Below are 24,046 nucleotides of genomic sequence, written 5' to 3'. Positions count from 1 at the left end.
AGCTTCCACTGACTTTCTAAATGTTTTTAAATTTCTACCCTTATCACCCTTCCTTCAATTTTTAAAATTTTGGTAAAATATACCTAATATGAAAGTTACCATTTCAATCCTTAAAAGAAAACAAAAAACAAAACAAAATATTGACTCTGAGCGCAGGTGCGATGGCCCATGCCTATAATCCTAGTACTTCAGGAGTCACAGGCAGGAAGATTGCTTGAGCTCAGGGGTGCGAGACTAGCCTGGACAACACAATGAGGCCCCATCTCTTCAAAAAATAAAATCATTAGCCAGGCATGATGGCACACTCCTGTGGTCCCAGTTACTCTGGAGGTTGAGGTGGGAGGATCACTTGAGCCCAAGATGTTAAGGCTACAGTGAGCCATGACTGCACACACTGCACTCCACCCTTGCCAGCAAAGAAAGGCCAGAAAAAAAAAATTATGTTTTGGAAAAGTTAATATACATATATGTGTGTCAAATTCTTCAACTCCAAAGTAACGATGTTGATTACAGTGCTGAAAGGGGCCTGCCCCTCCACACCTGTGTGTATTTCTCGTCACGTGGGACAAGAGACTGAGAAAATAAATAAGACACAGAGACAAAGTATAGAGAAAGAAAGGTGGGTCCAGGAGACTGGCACACTCAGCATGTGAGGATCTGCACCTGTGCTGGTCTCCGAGTTCCCTCGGTATTTATTGATTACTATTTTCACTATCTGGGCACTGGGAGTGCGGCAGGAGAACAGGGTGAACAGGGTGATGGTGGGCAGAAGGTCAGCAGGAAAACATGTGAGTAACGGTATCTGCCTCATAAATAAGTTCTAGGGAAGGTACTGTGCCCGGATGTGCACGTAGGCTAGATCTATGTTTCTCTTTACCCGAACATCTCAGTGTAGCAAAGAGTAACAGAGCAGCATTGCTGCCAGCATGTCTCGTCTCCAGCCACAGGGCAGTTTTCTCCAATCTCAGAATAGAACAAGTAGTGGGCTTTACAGGAGACATTCCATTCCCAGGGACATGCGGGAAACAGAAGCCTTCTTTTTATCTCAACTGCAAAGAGACTATCCTCTTTTACTAATCCTCCTCAGCACAGACCCTTTAAGGGTGTCAGGCTGGGGGACAGTTAGGTCTTTCCCTTCCCACGAGGACATATCTCAGACTGTCTCAGCGGGAGAAACCTCAGACAATACAGAGGCTTTCTTGGGCAGAGGTCCCTGCGGCTTTCCACAGTGCGTAGTGTCCCTGGTTAATAGAGAATGGAGAATGGTGATGACTTTTACCAGCATACTGCCTACAAACATATTGTTAACAAGGCACATCCTGCACAGCCCCAAATCCCTTAAACCTTGATTCAATAGAGCACATGTTTCTGTGAGCACAGGGTTGGGGCTCAAGTTTCAGATTAATAGCATCCCAAAGCAGAAACAATTTTTTTTTGTACAGGATCAAAATGGAGTTTCTTATGTCTTCCTTTTCTACATAGACGCAGTAACAATCTGATCTCTCTTTCTTTTCTCCACACAGTGCCTATTTCAAGTTCTGATGTTAGGATAAATTGAGTTTATATGCGTGTAGTACTTTGAACAGTGTACATAGCAAGCTCTCAACTTATGTTAACTTTTATTAGTGAAAAAGAAACAAAAGGCACTAATAAAATTTCTTGTACTTTAGTGTGACTGAGAGGTGATAAAGTTTCCAAATGTTAAAAACTTTTCAGTTTTAAAATGGACTCATAATTTTATTTTACAAAAAAAAGAATGCTCCAATATTTTTGATATTTTCCATGTTAGAAGCTTTGTCAATATTCTGCTACCTAGCAGATATTTTCAAATGAAAATAATTACAAAGTTAATTCCTTCAAAGAAATGTTGATATTTTAACAAAATAAGTAAAAAATATTTTTAAAAGCCATTAACCCTAGGAAAATAATATTTTGAAAATGGATGTTCACTGGTCATTGTTATTTGACTTACGTTACAGAAAAAGAACTCACACATAAAACTGCTTCTCTTTTCCCATAAAAAAAAATATGCCAACCAACATCACTTTAGCTATCTGAAAATCGATTAGACCTTTTTCCATGTTAATGAGGGTTGATTATTTTTACATTCTAACTTTATTTAAATAATACATTTTAGTGGGCTGATAAAAATAATTAGCATCCATATATTTTGTTCATAAAATCCTCACTTAAAATGCTTGTATAATTGCATGTCATTTACCCTAGCTTAGCTATATTGCCAATACATTTTTCATTAGTAAATTCAGATATGACGATATGTGGTGCATCAGTGTCCAGTGAACCAAATGTAAGTTTTTCACCACCTCCAAACTATTTACCCACATCAAAGCAAACAGTCGTATTTCCCCTGCCAGGAGTTGTGCCAAGAGACCATGACCCGTGTGATATTTTTGGTCATAATCCTCTATGTTAATTCACACTATGGTAATCAGCACTGATTCTGAGGGACTTGAAAATTCATCAGTTATGTAATCATTAACATTTTCTTAATTCATCAAGGCTAGAATAAAACAGTGACGCTGTTTTTATCCTCCTATAGGATGAGGAGTTTCACGGTAGCTAGACTATCTAATTTCTTATAGTAATTCATTAAGATATTGAGAACTACTTACTCCATATTTATCAAGCTATTTTTAACTAATTATTTAAGTACTTCTTTCTACCATTTTAATTGCCCTGAGGTTTTGTTTTTTTTTTTTTCTGTTTTTCCCTTTTTATTGTTTCCTTTTTTTTTCCTCAGTAATTCTAATCTTTTTACAATCATGCAATTTCATTAAGTTTTCTTGGTGAAGAGATTCATGACAAACTTTCTCACATTATCTTACCTCCTCTCAAACAATAAAGTCACAAAATGAGCCTAAGGAATTGGAACACCATTTATCACTTCAGTCATTACTTGGATCAAAGGCACATAGTTTGTAGAAACTTGAGTATCATTAAGTAAACAAACCACAGTTGTTGCATTTTCAACATTTCAGCAGCCTTAATATTCCATTTAATGTCTAAAGGCAGAGTAGAACAATTGTCTTGTGTCCATATTGGGAATTGATCCATCTGTTCACATTTCTGCAAAACATGCTGTTATATGAAGATCTTCAGTAAGACCAAACATGGGCTTCCATTTGGCAGTATCTAAAGCAGGATAATAATTTCTTGTTTATTTGTAAATAAAATCAACTTTAATTGTGGCTAAGCATGTTGTCAACACCAGTTTATAAATGGAGTTATCTTTTAACTGAATATCTTTTTGCTTTCTATTTAAGGAGTCTCTTGATTTCCTCTCCTTGAGACAGGTGTTATCTTTCTATGATTAGTGATAAGATGGGGACATCATTTCAACCAAAACAGGCATCTGTCCAACTCTCATATGATGTTATACCCCTGCATGTACAGATGGGTCACTGACTGTGATTAAAATCTCGCAACCTTTGGCTACTTCTTTTTCCTCATTACCAAAGTGGGTGAAAGCTGCCAAAGTATCACATTGTTGACTGACTTGCCCTCGTTCAAATTTTTTTGGTAATCCTTTGGTAATTTCTTCCATGTATCTACCAACTGTGTGTCCTTTCTTTTCTTTTCCTTTCTTTCTTCCTTTCCTTTTCTTTTTCTTTTTCTATTGAGACAGAATCTTCTATCACCCAGGCTGGAGTGCAGTGACGTGATCTCTGCTCACTGCAATCTCAACCTCCCAGGTTCAAGAGATTCTCATGCCTTGTCTCCTGAGTAGCTGGGATTATAGGCCCACCCCACCACACCTGGCTGATTTTTGTATTTTTTGGTAGAGATGGGATTTTGCCATGTGGACCAGGTTGCACTCGAACTCTTGATTTCAAGTGATCAGTCCTCTTTGGCCTCCAAAATACTGGGATCACAGGAATGAACCACCACGTCCGGCCTCTGTGTCCCATTATTAAGCTTTTCCTGTCAGCAGTGGTCAAAGCTCTCAAGCAACCTTCCACCAGAGATGGTCAGGAATCCATCCTGACAAAAAATGGTTTCCCCTTCCTCATCCTGCTCTCTCCCAAATCAAGCCTAAACTATAATTTAAATTATAGATTTAACATTCGTTTGTTTTTCTGCTTACATTTCCAATGGCATCAGTTACACAGTTACAAAATTAAAGAATTCATAAGACTCACAGATTATGCTTGAATGTCTTTCTATGAAAGTCAAAGATATAGCACAAGAAGAGGAAGAACGCACACAGGAAGGTCTGAATACTGGCAAGTGTAGACCTGCCCACATATTCCCGCCTTGAATATTCCCATTATTCCACAGGATAGTCTTTGTCTTTAGATTATGCACTACCATTGAAAGTGAGAGGTATCTTTATTTCAAGCGAATCTCGGCAAAATTTTGCACAGGATTTATCATATTCCATTGGTTACATAGCTAAAACTAGGTTACATACAATACATCCTTAAACAGTGTAGACAGCTAGCCCTAACTGCCTTTCAGTTTCCAGCTTTAAACAGCAAAATGCAAATTACAAATTAGTACCTCCCATCCTCATTTTGACCAAGGGTCATACTTAGACTTCCAGATAGTCATGGAGCTATCTCAGTTCAGCTATAAGATAACCTTGTTTCACACATGGTCAAAGTATGAGGGAATCATTCTTCCTTCCAAAATTCATACCCATTAATTTGTAGTTTGTTACATATAGTATCATTTTGCATTGTTAAATTTGATATATTTACTTTGTGTTATCCATAATTCAGTGATTTTTTTTCCTGTAGCTTGATTCTACACATTGAATATAAATAAACGATATTTAAATTTTATTATTACTATATTATAAAACGTGATCAAATGCAGCCATAAGTTAAATATTATTTCTCAAAGGAGACTTTAACAGGAATCAAGATCTTGCTAATTTTTCTTTACTTAATCTGGTAATAATCACCTAAAGTAATGTCTTATCTCCTATATCGTCCTCTTGCTTCTATTGCTTTTTCCATTTTGTTGAAATAATTTAAATACTTTTTGCAATAAGATATATATAGATATCCAAATGCTTTAATGACCAATATGTCTCTTGTCTCTCTCACTTTTAAGCTTAGTATCTTTTTCTTTTCTTTTCAGATTTAAAACTACTATTTCATTAAATTTCAGAATGTAGTGTTGTAGATGAGAAGGCTGAAATCAGTCTTTTTTTGTGTAGATAAGCTGGATTGTCTCATATTATTTTGATTTTTCTTTTCCCCAAGAAGGGTTTGAGGATGCTTGGGAATATTACATGGTTTGGAATAGATGTGAATCCAATTTCAATCACATCTCTTGGATCCCTGGGGTGATTCAATTCCTTAGACATTCTCGTCCAAGTTCAGTAATGAAAGACTCATTGCAATAATGTCTGTTGGGCCATCCCTGTCTTCATATTGACCTATTGACTGCAAGGTTATAATTTCGTAGCCCACTTAAATCAGCAGAATGAAGCGTATTTTGAAATAAAAAATTAATTTATACTCATAGAAATTATTGTAACTTTTATTACAGAGAATATCATTGCCTGAAAAGCATAAGAATTCAAACTACTATAAAGGTTTTTCACAGAAAATTATGTTAGCTACAATTCACATTGTGAAATATAATTATAGTATCATCTGTAATATGTTAATATACTTAAATTATCTCTAAGTTTGTAGTTATAAAAACTTATAACAAGGTCATAAATTATATCCAATAATATAAATTAGGGAATAAGACAAAAAATAATTATAAAATGGTGATGAGTGGAGGAGTGGTTTTCTAAGTGATATAAAAGTTCCTGTAGAAAAACACAAGTATGATCCATTAAAATCTGATCAATAATTTGTTTTCAGTAATGTGTTGCTAACATCTATTTTCTCTGACCACGTATTCATGTTTTATTCCCACAATAAAGCGATAATAGTTGGAGAGTACATACTATCTGTAAGTCCTATATTAGTGTCATATTATTTCCCCTTTAACTACGTTGTAATTTAGTGAAATAAATTGTACTTCAGATTTGCCAAGGTCAGATAGTTTCGGGTTGGATGCTCAGCATTCCTACGAAAAGCTTAACACCTTGATATACTTTAATCTTACTACAACTTGGGTTTGACATCTTCGAAATGGGGAAAATGATACCCTTACTGCTGTGTTGCAATGACATAATGAAATGCCCTCTATAAAATGTTTGGCATTTAGTAGTTGCTCAATAAATGTCATTGCCCCAATTTCCCTTTCCTTGCTTCCTTTCTATATGTTCTGGGCTAATCAAAAAAAAAAAATTTGACTATCTTCTCTCTAATGACATTTTTTTTAGTTTATGAGTTTACTTATTTTCGATTTTTTTTCTCTAGTAAACGTATTTTGTTTTCTTTTGTGAAAGAGGCATATACGTCCCAAGGTTATTAAGTTAAGTTGGAGATTTATGTGTCTAGTGGCTGAGACTGTGAGGGAGCGTAACTGTAGAAAGCTTCCCGAAGATGATGAGCACTGAGATGAAGCAGGTACGTAAAGATGTTGTTTGGCGATTAGAACAGTGAGATGCTATTTGGATGTGTATTAATAAAATGTTTGCATAGCCTCAATGTCTCACTTATTAATTATTCAAGGAATCCATGAAATAAAAATGCTAAACTGACAAGCCACAGCATTAGTACTCTAATACAGAATAGCATGGTAAAGATTTGAATTATAACACCTTTTATTTGTCTCCATTTAAACAACACTATTAAACTGAAAAAAAAAAATGACTTTAGCTTCTCCTAGGTTTAGCTCTTTCAATTGAAAACAGTTTGACACTTCCTCATCCTTTTTGATATGTTACTTTCATCGTTTTTCCCTGCAAAGTAGAAATTTTATTTAATATTGTTTATTTTAAATGTATAGTATATGAGGAAAGATTATGAAATTATTTTTAAAAGATGTTAGATATAACAGGAGCAAACATTCATGAAAATATATGATGTACTGGTGATTTTATACATAATTTTTCCTAGAAGTAGGTGTTATTAACCCAGTTTTAATATGAGGGAAGGGATGCTTCAATTTAAGTGACTTCCTGAAAGCCGCACAGTTGATGAGTGGTGTGGGAGACACAAAGTAGGCCAGATGATTGCCTGGTTTTAATTATTTCTAGTTCAATCTTCTGTTGATAGTGGGCTTGATAGCTCTGGAAGATATGGACCTCATCTGATTTTGAGATATAGACAGAAGAAAACTATGTTAAATGGGAATGAAGATGAATATATATTTAGTATGCTCTAAATGATATAATATTATGGCATGCTAATTTTGTAACTACATTTTAAAAGTCTCTTTAGTCATGACTCTATGAATGAAAGAAATATATTGCTGAAATTTTAATTTCCTTTTTTATTTACTAATACATGTGATGATGGACTTTCCAATATTTAACTTCAAACTTAATATTTCAACTTGGATATCAAATATAGACTGCAACTTAATATACTCAAAGAATAAATGTTAATTTATTTCTCCAAAAACCTACTTTTGTCTTAGTTTTTCCCACCTTAGTACATTTCGCTATTTATCTAGAATTCAGGTCTCAAATATGATCCACTCTTGACCTTCTCACTAACTGAGCATGTTCCGTTAGCTCTAAATATCTAAGGACAATAACATCTCATCACTATCTCACCTTCAACATTGTAGTTGCAGACGCTGTCACATTTTTTTTTACTTGGGGTTGCTTAAATTACTTCTACCTAGTTTTGTGGGGTTTTTTTTCCTACCACCTGCAGTGGGTTGAATAGTGTCTTCCCAAATTTCATGTCCATCTAGATCCTCAGCATGTGACCTTATTTGGAAACAGGTCTTTCTTTGCATATGCAATTGGTTAAGAATCTCAAAATTAAATCTTCCTGGATTTAGTTAGGGTAATACTGGAATCCAGCGAATAATGTTTTTATAAGAAGGTAAGAGAACCCAGAGAAGTAAAAGGAGAAGAAAATATGAAGAAAGAGGCAATATGTGACAATTTTGCCACTACTTTAGGAACTCGTTCCTATCTTTGTCTAAAATATTCTTTCCCTAACATCTTTAGGTGTCTCAGTATCTTTTTTCATTTAGTCACCACTCAGATACCGCAGAGTTCCTTCTTGATCATTCTATCTAAAACTGTCCATAAATATATCATCTCTCTCTCTCTTTATTTTTAAAAAAGTTTTAAAAGCATCTGAAATTATTTTTTTTTCATTTATTTATTTTTTTCATACTTCAATATAATTTAAGCTCCTTCAAGAAGGAACTCTTCCTATTTCTTCTACCATTATATGCACAGTGATCAAAAGAGGGATACCTAGAAGGTGGTCAATACAATTGGCTGAAGTAGTTAGCTTCAGTCACAATACGTATAGAAAGGGGCATAGCCTTGATAAGTTGGACTGGAGCATGTGGGAACCCTGAAAGCGAATCCTTACTGACATTTGAAAAAATAAAAGAATCTGCCATTTAATTATATTCATTATTTATTTGTCTTCTAGTCTCAGATTTGTCATTGATATACTAACACCAGAAAAATGAACCCAAAGCAAAACCGAAAACAAAGCTCATTTAAGACAGTAGTGCAGCACATACAAATATCCTGGAAGAATTTAAAATTTCATATGCCCCATGGTGTTTTGGGTAGGTAATAACAATTATCAGTAGCAGTTGCCCAGAATACAAAGATTCACAGCAATATCAACTAAGTTCAGTGAATGTTAATGTAAAGTAAGTAATTTTAAAAAGACGCAATAGTACTTTGTTTTTATATTTTCTAAATCAATAGGAACAAGAAAGAAAGAAGGCATAAACTGGAGACTTTCTAAGGTGGTATTGACCTTTATGCCATTAGGTCACTTTCTGTTGGCAAAGTCTTACGAAATTAACTTGGCATTATATAAAATATGATGTGGATGTCCATAATAAAATGAAACAGGTGTCAGTCAAAGGTGTTTTCTATAGATTTTGACAAGCCTCTTTGATTTTCTACTAAATACAATATTAAAAATTAGTCATATATTACCTAAAGTTTGTTTTTATTTATTTGTTTTAATTTGAAAAGTCTCAGTAGTGAATGAAAAACCCTTTCCCACATCTTGGAGTGGTGAAGGAAGAAAGAATAGATTTTGCTTACTGTCACTCTATATGCATGGAATTTTAAGATCAAAGTGAGAAAATATGACACTGTCCTTTAGATGAAAGATGATCAAAAACTATATTTGCATGATTTTTTTTTTCTCATTTAGGACACAAATAGTCAACTTTGTCATTTCCCCAGTTGAATGTTATGAATAACCAAGTATGTATATTTTCCCCTTCCAGAGAGAATAAAAAACAAAGTTGTTGAATTATGTTATGCGCTTCTACTTTGTTCCCTTGTGGTGATTTATATAAATCATCTCTCGTGACAATATGGTAAAAGTCTTGCAGTGGTAAGACTGAGAAAGACTGTGATAGCCTCTCTACCATGCATCTTCCAGGAGAAGGAAAATCTTTAACAATGGCATTGTGGAAAAGCCTTGGATTCAGGGAGGATTGTCTATGAATAAACAAATACTTGCTGTCTACAAGTACAATTCCCAGCAACATCAAATAACTGAGATCATCATGTGGTTTCCAAGGAATTAAGCAAAGTGAAAGCCATTAACACTTAAACCGCTTGCTCTACACTGAATTTCCTACTCAGTCATATTGAGCCAGCATCCCACTATCTACTACAAATATCCTGCATCCTTCTCTATCCCCCATAAGTGTGATTTAGCTCCTCACTATTCACAAGTATATTTCAAAATAGTCTACGTTTGTGATGCTTTCTTCTATTCTTTTCATGATTTCCACCAATCAATGCAATTTTAGCCAGTTATTTTTTATAGAAAATTCTCTCGTCATCAAAGACATTTTGCAAAATTAAACTTTGTATGTTCTCATCCTTTTATACTTATTTGCATCATTTTATCTCTATCGAATGCCCTCTCACTCTTGAAACTGTTACCTTTTAAATTATCTTTTCCTTTTTGTGCTAATTGCTTTCATCTTTTTTCTCTGATGAAATTGTCTTACTAAATATGTTCCTTATCTTCTGTTTGTTTCTTAAATTTTGCTGACATTTTGTACTCATAAATTCTTTCTCTAGTGATCAGCTTTCTGATAGTCATTTCTTATTTATACTAACTAGATGACAAATGTTCATCTTTTATCCTTCGTTTTGTAAACACAATTTATGAATAGGTCTGTGATCCACACCCACACAAAAATCAATTTCAAGCTTCCCATTGGAAGAATAATCTCAGGTATGTTTTTATTATTATTTCAAAATGTTAAGGGCAAAACATAAAGACAATAATTTTTGTAAATATAGATAGATTAATAGACAGAAATGTATATTATTTTATATAAATGTATAAATATAATACCTACATAGTTCTTGATTAGTCTTTATCTTGACTAATCCCATAAAGTAAGCATAACTAGTTGCCAAGGAGTACAGAAAGTTGAGGGTGTAAATAAAATTATTCAAATAAAGAACCACAGAATTTCCACTGAATAAGAAAAGAAAAAAAATGACATAGAAAGGGTGATGGAGAGTTTTTAAAAACATGTGAAAGTCAGTAGTATTTACTGTCACATTGAATGTGGAATAATTGAAGGGATAGGATTAGTGAAGGGAGAGGGGCAGGAATTAAAGATGATGGTCTGAGAGTGAAGCATTGGCAGGGGACAGCCTACAGGAAACCGGGACTCGGCTCTCAGTGCCAACAGAGAGAGCAGAGGATGGGGCCCTTGATCTAGAAACTTACCTGTCAACAGAGGTGTAAGAAGCATATTCTCATGTTCTCCATGTCTGGTAAAATCTTAGATTAGTTTCTAATATGCAACCTTATAGAAATCTCCATCTCCATTCAGTATCAAAGAACAAGAAAATTCATATGGAACAAATAGCCTTAAAATAGCAAATTAAATAAATCTGAACTTTGTAAATGCTGAAGTTCCTTCTTGTTTGCATTTTATTCATATGTGTTTCCTAGACTTCTACTGTGTTCAGGGCCTTTTTGCAGAACTATTTTGAGGAACTCTTTGAAATTCCCTGGATATTCCTGTCTGATAAAAAAACAAACAAACAAATAAACAAAAACATGTAAATTGGCTCAAGTTGTGTCAACATGATAGAAAATTGTGGAGGCAGGTACGCCTTTGCATTTGGACAGTCTTTCACTTAAAAGAAAAAAAGTTTATATTTAAAGAGAATATACAGTACACAGGACTTTAAAAATATATATTTATATTCCAGAACTTTGCCTTTCCTAATTTAAAATGCATTGTAAATGAGGTAAAACATTATTCAAAGTGATTGTAAATTAATGGAGTTAAATTTCCAAAAAAATAAAGAGTACAATTTTTAATTATCTGGTTCATGAGCATGCTTTCCATCTGCCTTCATTGTGTTGACTTGGAAATACTATAAAATTTGATTCACTGTTGTGTTGAATTAACAGTTAAAAATTCTGCCCTTTAAAAATACAAATTTACTAAAAAGGAAAAATTACTACCTCAAGTGGGGAAGGGAAGAAAAGAAACACTTGCTAATTTTTTTTTTTTTTTTTGTACTAATGTGTGTGACCTGATTTTATAATTTTTACTGAGTAGCTAAAAGTAGCTCTGCCTCTGGGATAACTATTATGTACCTTAGCAATGCTATTCACCCATTAAGAATCTTAGGGACCTTGAAACAGACTGCTTACTCCACAGTGGCTATATTTAACTACCTTCTGGAGAACACACTATACAATTTTTGTAAGAGTATCTGATGTGTGCCTATATGATAAGCTAGCAAGATAGGAGGCTGCTTTTTAAATCCCACAGGACTTCATTTAAGAATGATAAAAGATAATTCAAAGAAAAAGATCCTATTTTGAAATTTCATTCAACTAAAATATCATATAAAGTATTTACCTTACAGAATAATATTTACTTTGCATTATGCAGACTTATTGCAGCCTATATAAATTAGTGATTTAAGTTGGAAAATGATTAAGTCTCATGTGTGTAGAATATAATCTTGTGAAAATATTTTGAAATAATTAGTTATAATCTCCTTCTATCTTTGCAGAATGTGAATGAATTAGTTATCCTTTAAATTTCTTTTTTTTAAATTATACTTTAAATTGTGGGATACATGTGCAGAACATGCAGGTTTGTTACATAGGTATACACGTGCCATTGTGGTTTGCTGTACCCATCAACCCATCATCTACATTAAGTATTGATCCTAATGCTCTCCCTCCCCTAGCCCCTCACCCGCCAACAGAACCCAGTGTGTGATATTCCCCTCCCTGTGTCCATGCGTTCTCATTGTTCAGCTCCCACTTATGAGTGAGAAAATGCGGTGTTTGGTTTTCTGTTGCTGTGCTAGTTTGCTGAGAATGATGGTTTCCAGCTTACAGGTCCCTGCAAAGGACATGAACTCATTCATTTTTGTGGCTGCATAGTATTCCATGGTGTATATATGTCGCATTTTCTTTATCCAGTCTGTCATTTATGTGCATTTGAATCGGTTCCAAGTCTTTGCTATTGTGAACAGTGCTGCAATAAACATACGTGTGCATGTGTCTTTATAGCAGAATGATTTATAACTCTTTGGGTGTATATCCATTAATGGGATTGCTGGGTCAAACAGTATTTCTGGTTGTAGATACTTGAAGAATAGGAATCGCCATCCTGTATTCCACAGTGGTTGAACAAATTTACATTCCCACCAACAGTGTAAAAATGTTCCTATTTCTCCACATCCTCTCCAGCATCTGCTGTTTCCCGACATTTTAGTTTCCATTTGTTTGTGTCTTCTCTTACTTCCTCAAGCAGTGATTTGTAGTTCTTCTTGAAGAGGTCTTTCACATCCCTTGTAAATTGTATTCCTAGGTATTGTATTCTGTTTGTAGCAACTGTGAATGGGAGTTCACTCATGATTTGGCTTGCTGTTTTCCTATTATTGGTATATTTAGGAATACTTATGATTTTTGCACATTGATTTTTCATCCGGAGACTTTGCTGAAGTTGCTCATCAGCTTAAGGAGATTTTGGGCTGAGACGATGGGGTTTTCTGAATATACAATCATGTCATCTGCGAGCAGAGACAATTTGATTTCCTCTCTTCCTATTTGAATACCCTTTATTTCTTTCTCTTGCCTGATTGCCCTGGCCAGAACTTCCAATACTATGTTGACTAGAAGTGGTGAAAGAGGGCATCCTTGTTTTATGCCCGTTTTCAAATGAAATGCTTCCAGTTTTTGCCCATTCAGCATGATATTGGCTGTGGATTTGTCATAAATAGTTCTTACTATTTTGATATACGTCCCATCAATACCTAGTTTATTGAGAGTTTTTAGCATGAAAGGGTATTGAATTTTATCAGAGGACTGTTCTGCATCTATTGAGATAATCATGTGGTTTTTGTCATTGGTTCCGTTTACATGATTGATTACATTTATCGATTTGCATATGTTGAACAAGGCTTGCATCCCATGGATGAAGCTGACTTGATCGTAGTGGGTAAGCTTTTTGATGTGCTGCTGGATTTGGTTTTCCAGTATATTATTGAGGATTTTCACATTGATGTTCATCAGGGATATTGGCCTGAAATTTTCTTTTTTTGTTGTTGTGTCTCTGCTGGGTTTTGGTATCAGGATGATGCTGGCTTCGTAAAATGAGCTGGGGAGACTCCTCTTTCTCTATTGCTTGGAATAGTTTCACAAGGAATGGTACCAGCTCGTCTTTGTACCTCTGCTAGAATTAGGCTGTGAATCCACCTGGTCCTGGGCTTTTTTTTGGTTGGTAGTCTATTAATTGCTGTCTTAATTTCAGACTTGTTATTGGTCTATTCAGGGATTCAATTTCTTCCTGGTTTAGTCTTGGAAGGGTATGTCTGTCCAGGAATTTATCAATTTCTTCTAGATTTTCTAGTTTATTTGCTTAGAGGTGTTTACGGTATTCTCTGATGGTAGTTTGTATTTCTGTGGGGTCGGTGGTGATATCCCCTTTATCATTTTCTAATTGTATCTATTTGATTCTTCTCTCTTTTCTTCTTTATTAAAGTCTGTCTAGCAGTCTGTCTATTTTGTTAATGTTTTCAAAAAACCAGCTCCTGGATTCATTGATTTTTTGAAGGGCTTTGCGTCTCTCTATCTCCTTCAGTTCTGCTCTGATCTAGTTATTTATTGTCTTCTGCTAGTTTTTGAATTTGTTTGCTCTTGCTTCTGTGGTTCTTTTAATTGTGATGTTAGGTTATCGATGTTAGATCTTTCCTGCTTTCTCTTGTGGACATTTAGTGCTATAAATTTCCCCCTAAACACTGCTTTAGCTGTATCCCAGAGATTCTGGTACATTATAATTGTTCTCATTGGTTTCAAAGAACTTATTTATTTATAGATGACAATTTTCTTCTATTGAAACCAATATCTAATCCTTTATGTTCATTTACAGTGAGATTTTAAATGTTATTCTCATTTCCTTCATCTCTATGGTGAAGTACTTAACATGCAACAGTATTAGTAGTGAAACAAATGCCAAATCTTCAAGAATATTTCTCTTAACATGATTTGATCACTTATCCATGACAGTTTTTCTCTACCATAATCGTTTCAATGGAGGGTGGCAGTTTGCTGAGGTGTGAACTGTGGGCCAGCAGCACCATCATCTCCTGTGACACTTGCCGAAAAGTATAACTTCACACACACTAGCAAAGAAGTCATAGTTAAGTCTAGTAATCTTCATTCTAACCAAGTAATCTTGGGAAATCTTTTGCCCAAAAGAGGTTGAGATCCACTAGTATATGATATAAATTAATTAGTAGTACTAGATTAAGTATTTTTCAAGTATTTATGTATTTCTTTAATTGTTGGTTTGGTACTGATAGTGTTAAAATGTTGATAATTCTAGAATAATTTTGGTTTTCATTATTATACATTAGTAGATCTACTGTAATTGGAAACACTTTTGTTTAAATGGTCTCTTCCTTGCGCACATTATCTCCAAGAGCATGCAGCTCTTCAAATTTTTAATATAAAAATTATTATAGAAATTTATTCCAAACTTGCTGACATGTGGAAGGAAGTGTTCAGTTGGAAAATTAATCATTGTTTTTGCAGGGTTTGGAGCAAGAGAAAAATCCTCTACTGAATGATATGGGAAATCAGAGACCCCACATTTTCTTCCAGTGTCATCAACAAATATTTTTCTCCAGGCCATCATCTATAAAAGAGACACACTATATAAAATACAAATATTTATTTTTTCATATTTATTTTTCAAATAATTAAATAAAACTATTAATATTTTCCAGATTTGAATAATCAAAGACCCATTTTAATACATCATTGTAAAATTGTTCACTAATAGTATTAACTAATCCCGTTTTCATTTTACTATTTTGTTTTCATGTATGATTAAACTTTTACTCTATATAAATGAATATTTAGGAATTTCATCAACTCAAAGTACTCAATACAAGTAAAGGTCAATCAGTTTGCATTTGTGGGTGCTTCTTTAAGTAGGGGATAGCACTGTCTACATGTCTGTTGTCAAGATTTGTGTTGCTTCTCTGAGTCCCACTATCACTTTTACTCACATTTAATGTGCAAATTAAAATATTCTAACAGCTATGGGCAGACATTTAAATAATGAAGCAGCATTGCAAAACACACTTGGCTTTGTGTTCAAATTTTTTAGATTTATCACTTAGCAGATGCTGAGCAGGAAGCCATATTAAGTGTTTACATTACAGTCTATCATATACTTTTGTAAATTCATGTTTAATTACAAATTTGGGGTTTTACTTTTTTTTAAATTTAAATTATTTATTTATTTATGTACTTATTTATGGGGTATATGAGATGTTTTGACACAGGTGTGTAATATGAAATACATCACAGAAGACAAAGTATCCATCCCTTTAAGTATTTATCCTCTGTGTTACAAACCATCCAATTACACTCTTTTAGCTATTTTAAAATGTACAATTAAGTTATTATTGACTTTAGTCACCCTATTGTGCTAGCAAATAGCAGGTCTTACTCATTTTTTCTAACTATGTTTTTGGTACCCATTAATCATCCCCATTTCATTCTGAGATCCCTACTGCCCTTTAAAGACTCTGGTAACCATTCTTCTGCTTTCTATGTACATGAGTTCAATTGTTGTGATTTTCAGATCCCACAAATAAGTGAGAATATGTGATGTTTGTCTTTCTGTGCCTGGCTTATTTCACTCAATATAATGATATCCAGTTCCATCCATGTTGTTGCAAATGACAGGATCTCATTTTTTTTTATGGCTGAATACTACTCCATTGTGTATATGTAGCACATTTTCTTTATCCATTCATCTGTTGATGGATACTTAGGTTGCTTCCAGATCTTAGCTGTTGTAAATAGTGCTGCAACAAAAATAGGAGTGCAGATATCCCTTCAGTATAGTGATTTCCTTTCTTTTGGGAATATACCCAGCAGTAGGATTGTTGGGTCATATGGTAGCTCATTTTTTAGTTTTTTAAGGAACCTCCCAGCTCTTCTCCATATGGTTATTCTAATTCACATTTTCACTAACAGTGTACAAGAGTTCCCCTCTCTTTACATCTTTGGAAGCATTCATTATTGCCTGTCTTTTGGATAAAAGCCATTTGAACCGGGGTGAGATAATATCTTATTGTAGTTTTTGTTTGCATTTCTTTGATGATCATTGATATTGAATATCTTTTCATATGCCTGCTTTCCACCTGTATGCCTTCTCTTGAGAAATATCTGTTTAAATCTTTTGCCCATTTTTTGTTAGAATTATTAGGTTTTTTCCCTTATAGTTGTTTGAACTTCTTATATATTCTGGTTATTAATTCATTGGCAAATGGATAATTTACACAATTTTCTCCCATTCTGTGGGTTGTCTCTTCATTTTGTTGATCGTATTATAATACAAATTTGAAGTCGTTATATTTAATTGTCTTATTGTTCACAACCAAAACTGTTATAAGATATTAAATTATTTCATTACTTTGGATTTCAGAAGTACTTTGCAATGACTGAGAAGTTTAATAAAATACTTTATATCATAATCATGAATAGCAAAATATGTCTTACAAAAGTATGTTATGCTGATGAACTACCTTCAGTGATAATTTACAATGTGCCAAAAACCGAACCTGTTCACACCCTAGAAATTGTAAATTAGCAAAAGTTACAAATCAAGGGCTCCCTTTCCTTTACCCTCCTCATAGACTGGTTTTTAAGCCTTTACCACTGGAAGAGGAAGTGCTATGAGTGAGAAGTTGGTATTAAGTGAAAAGATAAAGAGCCACATAGGTAATCCTGAAAAAAATCCTAATGAGAAATGTTCTTCTCTGTTTCAAATTGTCATATAATCATTTTAGTTTAAATGCAGCTGAGTGTGTGTGTGTGTGTCTCTGTGTGTGTCTGTCACATAGAAAACTAGTGGGAGGCAGCAGTATACTACAGCAATAGCTAAAGTATAGCTGTCAAAGCAAATTTGAAAGGGAGATCTTCCACAGTTTTAATTCTAATTCCTCTGTACTTTACTAAGTCATCTTTAAATTTCTGTTTTCTTATTTATGAAATGGGGATATCAATATAATCTACTGCAAAAGTTGGCTATAAAGATGCATTGAAACAAGGTAGGTAATAACCTTTTCCACACTAGTTGTTTAATAAAGGTCAAATATTGTCACTGTGATTGATGCTATTATTGTTCTACTTATCGTTCTTATTGATAGCAAGAAAACACATGTGTTCAATGTGTTTTTCATTTTTGCCAATAGCTTAAAAATTTCCTTGGACATTTTTCAAAAAGAACGATAATAGTAATAATTAATATTTAGTTTTTAATATTTACAAATTTGCTAATTATTTTGAGCTACATGCAAACTGATTTATTACTTTTTGTCAGTTATCTGACAACTCAATAGGACAAGTATTACTGTTATTGTCATTTTAATTGATGAAGAAAATGAGCTCAAAAATGTTGTCAGTAGCTAAAGTAAGAATTCCAATGTAATTCTGAAGGATTAAAAATCTTGTTCTCATAGACTGCATGGAATGCTATCTCAAAAGTTACTAGCAACAGTACTTTGCAATATTTCCTAAATATTAGAAATATTGTTTATTGGATTTTACCAGAGAATGAATTAAAATAATCAGCATGCTCTTTAGCATTTTTATCCTCTATTAAAGTGTTCTAAATTTGTGTGTATAAAATATTTAATACATTTAGTGAGAATGTTGGACTATATATTAATGTGTTTGCCAAAGATAAAGAATTTATTACATTATATAAGTGTTTTAAAGGTATTCCAAATCTGACCTAAATTTCAAGTCAAAGAAATTTTTCAGGGCAGTATTAGATTGATTGGGCTGATTCCCAAAGCTTTGCTTTCCTTAATATTCTTTCTATGTCAGAAGGATTGGCAGCATTGTAAATCAATATCTAAAAGAATGCAGTCTTATCTTAAACTGAAAATATTATTTTAAAATTGTTTATGTTTAACTTTCTAAATTATAAAATGTTATAAAGAAAAATACACTACATGAATCATTATTTAATATATTTAAATTAAATTTTTCTTCATAAATCACTCTACACTATAGGATTGATTAAAAGACCACAAGATATATTTTTACATATGAAATTTTAAGAAAATATTCCAAAATTCAGAAAACATTAAAGTTAGGCTTCCTCATTTGTATATATATTATACCCTGTGTTATTTTTGTATATATATATAGACATACTTGCATAAAATCACATGCAACTTTCCTAGTTACCATAGCTTTGAAAGATGATATTTTTCATATGTATTATTCATAAAATCCTCAGGCTAATTTATACATGAAAGAAAAGAAAAATGTAACTCTTGATCATAAATCTTTATTTATGAACAGAAACCTAAAAGATTTATAATCGTTACATTATGGCAAGTTTCTATCATATGATGTATTAACTTGCAGTCATACCCTTAAGTAGAGAAGTCCTGTGATAGTATATAAATCACAGGATATTTGGTTTCAGAAAAAACCCTCTTGGGATGAACCTATTCATAATGCTACGCGTTGGATGGGTGATTTCAATAACTTTCTAGGATTTCCAAATACGCAAAATGAGTTTTATTTTACTATGAGGTAGCCCACCCTAATTCTCTGTCTATAAAAGATATCTCATTATAAACTAATTGTATAGATATATAAATTTAACACTTAAAACCAAAAATTTTGTACTACTTTAGATAGTCATGTGTATGAAATTCTCCATGACACTGGAATCCACAAAAAAATACAGTTCTTTACCTTTCCAAATTATATTTTTGGGGTCTATATCACCTGAATTGTTGGAAATTATGATATTTGTGTGGAGATGCTTCTCCCTTACTTTATAATTAAGTACGAATATATTATATACAATCAAGGTAAATTGGAGAAGAGTATTTTATTTTTAATTTAGTGTGATTTAATACATTTAGCACATCAGTAGTTTTGACACTTACTTGCTATGTGATCTTGGATAAGTTATATTACCTCTCTGTGTCTTGACTGCATGATTTTTGTAATAAAAATAGTCATTTTATAGGGATAATATAAACATACATAATAATTTAATACATGTAAAGTATTTAGGAAACATTTGCATAAAGTATATACTGAATAAAAGTTAGCTGTTATCCATTAAAGCCAGGTCAAACTGCTGGAAGCAACCACTCTCTCCCTTCAGCTTGGATATGAACTCATGGGTCTGCAATTTTTACAGACTATTTGTCAATTTTCCACACAGCTTCCCATCAAGGTTTCTTCTACATTTTGCATAAGGAATATTGATGAGGTGTAATTTCCTGTTTCTCAAAACTCTTCCCTTTACCCATAAAATTTTTTATTTTTAAAATTTTTATGGTTTCTCAATTAGTTGCTCCATTATATAATATTTGCAATATTGTTTATTAAGAATTTTAAGTCATTAAGAAAGCTCTTTAAAAGAAAAGAAAGTAATGTATAAATGATTTTCAAAAATATAATTGAATCTTCTTAAGATAAAGTTTATAATTACACACACACACAAAAAGCACTGAAGAGGTATTTTGGCAAACTCAATATATTGTTCCCATACATGAACACAGTTATTTATGACAACTACATTAAACACAGTATGTAGGTGATTTCTTCATACAGGTTCTGTCCTACAGAGATTTAATTGTTTTAAATACGGTAATATGAATACAGTCTCATCTCATTTCCTTAGTCCTTGAGAAACATCATTTTTACAGCTCCTTACAATGTAAGATTATTTTATCATGGATGAACAGTTTTACTTTCCTGCAGGATGAAATTTACTAATCCATAGAGTGATCAGGAATTTGTTCTTACCATTGTTTCTGCCTTGAATTTCTTCTCTGCTCTTAAACCACAGTTCGTTATGATGATTCTGGCCCTCTGCTTCTTAGAAGCCCCCTTCCCTTAACCTGGAACCCCCCTCCGTTGCTCATTCTGCCTTGCCATGTTCCCCCAGAGCAATCTCTTATTATCTACACTGGAGATTATTAGAAGTACTTTATTAAAGGAACTGATGGATTTAAACCTAGCTGCACAGTGATGGAACAACAGACATTTAAATGGATATCCAAGTTAAGACCCTTTCTGATTATGGATACCATCTACATCTTTATTTGTTTCTTCACCTTTCCTCAACAAATCCTTTCTTCTCATGAATCCCATTACTTCCTCTGTCAGTTTTTGTCTCTTAAAACTAAATATTTCAGGTTTGGCCAGAAGTTACAGAAGGCCCCCTTCTGATCATTTGATTTGTCACTCTAGCTTGATGGAAAGAATAATTATACTTCCATGGTTCATGCAAAGCGAGGTGTTCAAAGAACATTCTATTCTCCTGTCAACGTATTTTGAATTCGTTTTTTTTTAAATTTATTTATTATTATTATACTTTAAGTTGTAGGGTACATGTGCATAATGTGCAGGTTTGTTACATATGTATACTTGTGCCATGTTGGTGTGCTGCACACATCACCTCGTCATTTACATCAGGTATAACTCCCAATGCAATCCCTCCCCCTCCCCCCTCCCCATGATAGGCCCCGGTGTGTGATGTTCCCCTTCCTGAGTCCAAGTGAGGCAATAACACCTCTGTAACCTATAAAAATAAACTTTCATTAATAAAAACAATCGCACCATCTCAAAATAAATGTAAGCTAATTATATGTGGGGAATAAACGTCTACTCTACCCAGTAACTTGTCTTTGCCATTGCCACATCTGAAACAACAAATTTCACCATAATCATGCAGAGGAGCACTTATGGGATTCTATTTCTCAACTAAGCTCATGGGCTATAAATGCTTCTCTATATTTTTGCTAGAAACATGGTCCAAATTTGATTCGGTTCTTTTTATTTCATCTTTCGCCGTATTGTCGGGGGAAACAGGTAAAGGAGTAGGGATGCTAGTCAAACTACAAAATTAGAAACATGTGTAAGAACAAATTCATTTTTATATTGCTTATACTTGTATTAATTTTATTTACAAAACCTCAAAGAGCTTCTTAGATATCTTGTGCTGTGAATTGTTTAAAAATTATTGTTGTCATTCTAGTGGTTAAAGAAACAGAGGCTTTGCATGGTTGAGGTATCTTGCAAAAATAATATTTTTTGTTTAAATCAGCTGTACAAAACTTCTCAATTCATATGAAATAAATAACATATATATCTGATTGTTGGCATTTATAAGTGATATTGAAAAAGAACATGAAGTGGACCATTTTTAAAGATGGCAATAGAATATATAACTCATGCTTATGGGTAATGGAAGAGGTTAAACAGGCCATGAACCTAGGAATAAAATATTTTCTTCACATGTGCTTCAGAGACATGCATGGATATTTTGAGAACAGAAATTGCTTTCACTGTGTTGAGGGTGAGAAAATTAATTTGAAGAGGACATAGACAGATTTATAGGTGACTTATTCTTATGTTTGAATAATCCATGTCGACTTTCTTTCAGAAAGAATCAAGATCTTAAACTATTTTCTGCTCATTTTCCTAATCAACCAGTATGTTACTTCCCACCTCGTCCTTGCTTTTTCCTTTTTTAAATGTAGCTCTAGTTATTATTGGTTCATGTTGATCACTTGTAAATTAACTTTGAGGTAGATACAGAGTTATCTCTCAGTATGTCATTGTTTTTCTTGTCTGGGGTCGAAGATGTTTTATTGGTCTTCATAAATGCTTTCAACCATTTGAAAACAATAATGCAATGCATAGAAATAAAAACATTTTATGTTGTCTCTGTCTTTATAAAAACACACCTAATCACACACAGAAATGTATGAATGTAGAAATGCATGTATATATGTTTGTATACATATATGTTTTATATTTGAAATGAAAAGTAATAAATGACATATACTCATCATACCCAATATACTCTCTCTTCTTTTCTTTCTCAGTCAAATGGACTTCAATTTATCTAAACTAATCTTTTCAAGTCTATTTTATTCTTTTATATTCTATCTTATCTTTTTAAATGCTGGCCAAAATCTAGCATATAGATTTCATAGCCCCCTATGAAATATTGTTTTAAAAACAATATTTCCAATCAGATCTGGTAAAGAAAAAAAAACCAAAAACATTCATTTCAGTTTAAATATAATGTAGTCAACAACAACAACAAAATGAAATAAGTAACTTCATTACTTTAGGAGAACAGTATGCAAAATAGTGTACATTATAAAGTAGTAAATGCCTTGAGAAAGTGATGTATAAAATGTTTGGTTCCCGCCACACCAATATAGGAATATTATGAAAGTGTAATATTTTCCTCTCATAAAATAAGAATCATATAGAATAAACCATTTTATAAAAATTTAGGGATGAGAATTACTATTATGAAGTGAAGGAAAATAAGATTTGTAATAAATTATCCCATTTACTGCAAAAGGTCCCTAAGTAGCTGTGGCATTCACCACATTAGGGGTTGTGAAAAATAGAACCTCATTTCAGGCAATGTCCTAAGGTTCTTTTTTTCTCACCCCACACCCTTCCCCAACACATATACAAGCCACTCTTGGACAGCACGCTATGAGAATACGATAGCAGGGGAGTTGTTCAGAAATCATTGCTGCCTAAACTTATAGGAGACTGACAACTATTGAGAAAAGCATTTTGAAAACAAGAATAAGATACTGACTTCTAAAACCATTGTAAAGTTAGACTTCAGAAATAATAGTACATTAAGAAACATAAGCATGCATGCCCATGCACACACAGAGAGAGAGAGAGAGAGAGAGAGCAGGTAGTTAAATAAAGAAAATTATGCATTTCTAAGGCCACTTGAGATTGTAATTATTCTCTCTGCGATGAAAGAAAACCCAGATTTTTAACATTTAAGAAGTTAGGAATAAAGTTGTTCTGTTCAGAAATTAATAGCTTAGAGGAAATTACAAAGCTTTATATTTTTAGGGAGACTAGAAATAGAAATGGTGATCTAGCTGTTTTTGTGTTTGTTTGTTTTGTTTTCATTTTGTTTTTTTCTTTTTTGAGATGGAGTCTGACTCTGTCACCCAGGCCAGAGTGCTGTGCAGTGGCATGATCTCGGCTCACTGTAACCTCCGCCTCTCAGGTTGCATCAGTTCTCCTGCCTCAGCCTACCAAGTAGCTGGGATTACAGGCATGTGCCACCTTGCCCAGTTAACTTTTGTATTTTTAGTAGCGATAGGGTTTCACCATGTTGGCCAAACTGGTCTCGAACTCCTGACCTCAAGTGATCTGCTCGCCTCAGCTTCCCAAAGTGCTGGGATTACAGGCGTGAGCTACCGCGCCCAGCCTGATCTTGCTGTTTTTAGTTCATCTCAGTGTGTCACTTTTTTGTTTCATTTTCTGATTATGGAATGAGAAGTGTACACATTTAAAGCAGATTATCAGTTTTGTTTTCACACTGTCCTGGGCTATTTTGATAAGAGGGAGAATCTGCCTTCATGACGTCATCTCCACACAATATG

General features: G+C 33.5%; 1 pseudogene; it reads left to right on the top strand.

The window, feature by feature from the left end:
• The first annotated feature begins 6,476 nt into the window (after window positions 1-6,476).
• The window catches only part of LOC112624368, a 157,003-nt pseudogene continuing 139,433 nt past the window's right edge, over window positions 6,477-24,046 (top strand).

Source organism: Theropithecus gelada, chromosome 5 (genome assembly GCF_003255815.1).
Source record: "Theropithecus gelada isolate Dixy chromosome 5, Tgel_1.0, whole genome shotgun sequence".
Lineage (NCBI taxonomy): Eukaryota > Metazoa > Chordata > Mammalia > Primates > Cercopithecidae > Theropithecus > Theropithecus gelada.
The sequence above is the reverse complement of the archived record's forward strand: the minus strand, read 5'-3'. Positions and strand labels throughout refer to the sequence as shown.